This window comes from Bison bison, unplaced genomic scaffold, assembly GCF_000754665.1.
Source record: "Bison bison bison isolate TAMUID 2011002044 unplaced genomic scaffold, Bison_UMD1.0 scf7180017864112, whole genome shotgun sequence".
NCBI lineage: Eukaryota > Metazoa > Chordata > Mammalia > Artiodactyla > Bovidae > Bison > Bison bison.
Window position 1 is genome coordinate 368141 of NW_011494684.1, and position 6324 is coordinate 374464.

A 6324-nucleotide genomic window follows, 5' to 3' on the forward strand; every position below is an offset into this window, starting at 1 on the left:
AGAATCCAGAATAGGGTTGGGCTCTGGGGACCAAGTTCATTGTTCACAGGGTGGGCAGAAGGCTCTGCCTCTAAACAATTTTTTGAGCTAGTTTAACTTTCAGCTCTGAGTCCTGGTCACAGTCTTGAAATCACAGAAGGTTAGAGACTGGAATTAGCCAGAGGGATGAGTTTCTGGTTCAGACACAAGGAGAGGGTTTCTTGGAAGTGATCAATGAAGCCTCTGCAGCAGAAACAGAAGACAAGGGCAGAGGGCATGGGGGCCGAACCAGAGGGGCCTGGCACTGGGGGGCGGCGGGTGAGGAGCCCTCTCACCACTTCCTTGTTTTCACCTGTGTGTCTCCACTCCGTAGAACAGGGGCTGCGTTCAGTCAGTAACCTTGATGTAAGAATGTTCTTCTCGTAGTTTCTCATAGAATTTAAAGACAGGGCCCAGTAGGACCCTTGATTGAACCCAGGAGAGATCCCAGGATGCCAGGAGCTACAAGCTTTTGATTACTGAGGTGGTCTGGCCAATGGTCCCAGCTCCTGGAAGGCACGGTCAGGTTGTCTTACAGGGACAGCCTAGGGACAGATCCGTACGATGACACTGGATTGGGGCCTGCAGACTCCACACTGCTCAGGCCACGAATCATAGCCCTCGACACTGTGGTCAAACAACACAAAGCGGACGCCCTTCTTGATGTTGGTGAAGGCATGCATGATCCGAAAGGAGAAACTGCCTGTCCGCGGCCGGACGGGAAAACGTTTATGGAAGAAATAATGCAAGATGGCATAGTTGGCATCTAGAAGCTTGACGACTAGCTGATACATCCGGTCACTGCCTTGTTGTTCTGTCCAGCGGCCACAGACAGAAATCCAAATCTTTCCACTATCCAGGAGTTCCTGCCACAGACCCTCCTCCTCCAGGTCCAAAATTTCTCCTTTGTACCAACACCTGTAGGCAGGACTGTAGCTCGTCTCCCCAGAAGTCTTCAGCCTGGCCCCCAAGTCTTCCTCTTCCTCTGAGCTATCGCTACCACTCAGCACCATACAGTTCCAGAGGTCTTTGCCCGCGGGGTTCGCGGTGAGCTTGCGTCCTATGGGTCTGCGCTCGCAGAAGCGGCCCAGGATGCAGGGCCCAGGATGCAGGTCGTCAGCAGGGGGCAGGCAGGTGCTGATGACGGGCCACAGGTCGGGGTGTTTCCGAGGCAGGATGCTCCGCCACAGGTCCCAGCCGTCCACCACGTCTCGCCAGTGCCGGCACACCGGGCGGCAGTGCCGGAGCAGCGTGCTTGGGGGCAGGTAGCTCAGCACCTTCCGGAGCATCTCGATGGGCAGTTGGTTCGGGCCTGGAGCCTCCTGTGGCTCGCGGTGCGGATCTGGGACGCGGGCGGGCAGGCCCCAGGAGGTTGAGGCGCCCATGGTCTCCTCGTCAGGCCCCGCGGCTGCTGCTGCAGCAGACCACCGCAGCCGCTCTCCGCCCCCCGCATCCCAGCGCCCGCAGCCAAACCCCCTCTGAATGCAGCACTTTCACAGCATCATCTTTCAGGTTTTGAAATAGCTCAACTGGAATTCCATTCCTCCACTAGCTTTGTTCGTAATGACGCTTTCTAAGGCCCACTTGACTTCACATTCCAGGATGTCTGGCTGTAGGTCAGTGATCACATCATCGTGATTATCTGGGTCATGAAGATCTTCTTGTACAGTTCTTCTGTGTATTCTTGCCATCTCTTCTTAATATCTTCTGCTTCTGTTAGGTCCATACCATTTCTGTCCTTTATCGAGCCCATCTTTGCATGAAATCTTCCCCTAATTTTCTTGAAGAGATCTCTAGTCTTTCCCATTCTGTTGTTTTCCTCTATTTCTTTGCATTGATCACTGAAGAAGGCTTTCTTATCTCTTCTTGCTATTCTTTGGAACTCTGCATTCAGATGTTTATATCTTTCCTTTTCTCCTTTGCTTTTCGCATCTCTTCTTTTCACAGCTATTTGTAAGGCCTCCCCAGACAGCCATTTTGCTTTTTTGCATTTCTTTTCCATGGGGATGGTCTTGATCCCTGTCTCCTGTACAATGTCACGAACCTCATTCCATAGTTCATCAGGCACTCTATCTATCAGATCTAGGCCCTTAAATCTATTTCTCACTTCCACTGTATAATCATAAGGGATTTGATTTAGGCCATACCTGAATGGTCTAGTGGTTTTCCCTACTTTCTTCAATTTAAGTCTGAATTTGGCAATAAGGAGTTCATGATCTGAGCCACAGTCAGCTCCCGGTCTTGTTTTTGTTGATTGAATAGAGCTTCTCCATCTTTGGCTGCAAAGAACATAATCAATCTGATTTCGGTGTTGATCATCTGGTGATGTCCATGTGTAGAGTCTTCACTTGTGTTGTTGGAAGAGGGTGTTTGCTATGACCAGTGCATTTTCTTGGCAAAACTCTATTTTGCCCTGCTTCATTCCATATTTCAAGGTCAAATTTGCCTGTTACTTCAGGTGTTTCTTGACTTCCTACTTTTGCATTTCAGTCCCCTATAATGAAAAAGCTTCTTAGATGTCTTTTAATCTATATTATTTTCCTTCCATCACTTTTTTTTTTCTTTGAAATTTATTGGCTGTGGAACTTGGGTCATTTATCTTATAGAACATCCCACAGTATGCATGAGTTGCTCTGTTATCTTTAGAGATGTTTCCCTGCCCCAGGTATTGCTGGCGAATTGGTAATTAGACCTGGAGATTTGATCAGATTCAGATTTGACTTTTGACTTGATCCTTCTGTGGTAGAGGGGTCACTTCTCTGGCAAATTTGGGATGAATGAGTCGGGCATGCTCCACACAACACCTCGCTCTTTAGCCAGGCTCCCCAGGGGACATACACTATGCTTTCCTCCTCCTATGAAGTAAAATTAGAAGGGATCATCCCTGGATAGGGGTGGGAGACCAGGTTGGGGAGAGGGAGAGCTATCATTTTCTTGCCTAAAGCGGGTAGGTTAGTTTTCCTAATCCTGGAGTTCAGGATCAAGAAGCCGATTGCTACTAAATGATACAGCCACATTTGCCAATATCAACTTCCTCAGTAGTACTATTGTTATCTTGATCTCTCATTAGCCTTGTTCTTTTGCATCGTTTCTCAATTAATTCAGAACTTTGGCAGAGAATGGAGGGTTATTATTTATCAGTGCCCCTAAACTCTACAACAACCATCAAGGATACACAGACTTGCTACTTCTATCAGACAAGCTGCTGTGCCTGCCCGGCCCACAGATCCTGTGGCCTTGTTTACCACATTCATCTCATTCCTGCACTGCTGGGCAGCAGCTTATTGGGCCTGACCTAAGGCTACTGGTTAAATGCTCATTCCCTTAACTCTCAGGAAATTCAACTAAGACGCAATGACTGTAATATTTCACAGAAGGCACTTGAGCTGGGTTGAGATGGCCTTTTTCTCACCCTGTGCATCGCTGACAAGAAGGCAGAGAGCCAGCATCCAGGGAAGCAGCATGGCGCAGGCACATGGACAGGGGTGGAGCCGAGCGGTCAGGAAGCTTTTGAGAATTAGAGGGTGAAACCTGGCTCTCTGACCTCCTTGTTCCAGCCCCTCAGGTTTTTCTTGTCCTTAGATGCTGGGAGATGGTCACTTGACCCTATGTTTGTGAGATGGAGGGAATTATGTTCACTGGACTTGCTGAAGAAAACACTAATATTTTGGAAGAGCTTTCATAACAAGCTCATTGGAAGTAGAAGCTGAGAAGCCAAGGGGTCTGAGTATGGGCAACACCTCTGCAGGGGACAGGGACAGCCTTTGCTGGTCACTGTGGAGAGAAAGGGGAGGAAGAGTGTGGGAGGAAGAGTCAGTGACACTGATGTGACACTCTCCAGGACCAACTCTCCAAAGTACTTTTCAGAGTACATATCTCTTGAAATGAGAAATTTTCAGTTTTCTTAGTGAAAGTTGATGAAAGGGCTGTGCTTGACATCCAGATTTATGTGAAAGAATCGAGACAGCAAGAAGGAACGTGGGCCCCTGAGTGATCGAGTGTGGTAACAGTGTATCAGAGCCTGTAGAACTTTGGACTTGAATGGGTTTAGAACTAATTCTTGCTGTTTAGTCATTAAGTCCTGTTTGACTCTTTGTGACCCCATGGACTATAGCCCACCAACTCCTCTGTCCATGGAATTTTCCTGACGAGAATACTGGAGTGGGCTGCCATTTCCTTCTCCAGGGGATCTTCCTGACCCAGAGACTGAACCTGAGTCTCCTGCATTGGCAGGCAGGTTCTTTACCACTGAGCTACCAGGGAACCCCAGCTTAGACCTGATTGTAACCAGATGAAGCCTAGTCACTTTTGATGCCTCAATTTACTTCCTCTTCTATAGGGCAGCATCTTCTAACCTATATGAAGACCCCACAGCGTCAGTCTTATGGCCTCTGGAGTTTGTTACCTCTGCAGTGCTATCTTGTCAATAAGGGTATTTTTTCACTGCCAAGAGCTCCACATTGTACCCCATTCAGTGTTTCCTTCCATTAGTCAAAGGTTGGGCAGATCTTTCTTTCCCTTACTATTCTCTCTCTCATCTCTCCAAAGTTCCCAACAGCCTGAGTGTATATGCAGGTTCTTCACTGAAGAGATAAAACAATTTCAGAAGGAAGTTCAAAGTCAAAGAGAGCAGGCTACAACTCTCCTAAGGTAGACCTTTATTCTCAGAGGGAGGGATGATCCCTACAGATATGAGTCCTTCACAAGCTCCCTGGCTTTTAGACGTAAACCTCCCCTTCTCCATGCGCCTCCTTTGAAAATTAGTTTTATTCAAAACCACCAACTTCCCATCACAGGAAGGGATCTCACTTCTTGGGTTACCCACTTAGATCCTTGGATTCTTTAATCGATAGAAATTGATAAGGGGCCAGATGAGGAATTCAAGCAAGGTTTTATTGGGACTTGTGGTGCAGCAAGAGTAAAAGCAAGTAACATTTTCCCTTGCTTGCTCCCTGAGGGGGGCTGGTTCCTTACATGGGGTGAGGGTAGGGGCAGATTGATGAGTTGGGACTGAGAGGTGGCTTGGAGGGTACCCCCCAACCCTGGTGATGCTGTGTGTATGGATTGTGGGCAGTACCCTGCTTCTGCTCTGGCACCTCAGAAGTGGCGGGTTTTGGTCTTTTTGTAGCTTATTGTTCATAATTTGCCCCAGCTGCACATAGATGCAGTTAGTTTTAGTCCCTTATCATTTCTTTGTATTGTGTTGCTCCAGAGGATGTTTGTCCAGGTGCAAGCACTGCAGCAAAGGGTCTCAGGTCCTAGGTCCCAGGCTGTCTCTCTTGGATCTCTTTCTCTCTCTCTGAATTCACTACTCGTATCCTACCCCGAAGTCCCAAATCTGAGTATGCCAATTGGAGGCAGGTCCTCGGAACTTTAGCCAGAAGGGCACCTATTGTCACTCAAGTCTTTCAGAATTGTGTGCACAAGAGTGGAGATGGGAGTTGGGGAAGAAGGTGAAGAGCCTCCAAGTATGTGGTAGTCGTGGATTTAGCTCTTCCTGGCTGGATTTCCTTTTCAATATTCTTACACATGTGAGTGGAAATCATGTCAGTTCACTTGATTAATAGAATTGTTATACAAGCTCATCCACCGCTCCCAGGAACCGACATCAATTTTTAGAGAGTACAATCTAAACCCATATTAAAAAAGGATATATTTCCTCAATTAGAAGGGCGTCTCGCCTTTTCCCGAGCTAGTAGGCCCCATTATTGTGCATAAAAGAGGTCTGGTTTCTTTCCTGCTCCTCCTGAGAAACTATTGAAATAATAAATAAACCGTATTATCCTTTAATGGCTCCTCCCTTTTGTTAATTCAGGAAGAGCTCCAGACTCGATAAATTGTTTCAACAGTCTACTTTGGAGGCTGGGGTAGCTGCCAGTTCTTTCATAATAAAGCCACCTTCACTTAAGTTAACCGAGGTAGTTTTTGTTCCTTGTAACCAACCGGTACTTGTCTAGAAGAGAAATGGATGCTGGCAGGTAGGTTTGCAAGCAATAGACCTCAGTGGAATGTGGATGTTGTTCCCAGTATCGCTGCATGATGCTGAATGGTGAAGATTTGCTTATCCTGGGAAGATCAGTTTGGTGAGGCCTAAACAGCTTGAGGGGGCTTCCCAGGTGGCTCAGTGGTAAAGAATCTGCCTGCCAATGCAGGAGATGTGGGTTTGATCTCTGAGTTGGGAAGATCCCCTGGAAAAGGAAATGGCAACTTACTCCAGTATTCTTGCCTGGAAAATTCCAAGGACAGAGGAGCCTAGTGGGCAAAAGAATCAGTCACGATTTAGCGACTAAACAACAACAATAAGCC

The 6324-nt window shown here is 47.4% G+C and overlaps 1 pseudogene; it reads right to left on the minus strand.

The window, feature by feature from the left end:
• Positions 1-563: 563 nt before the first annotated feature.
• LOC104988013 lies at positions 564-1403 on the minus strand (annotated as a pseudogene).
• Between the last annotated feature and the right edge of the window lie 4921 nt (positions 1404-6324).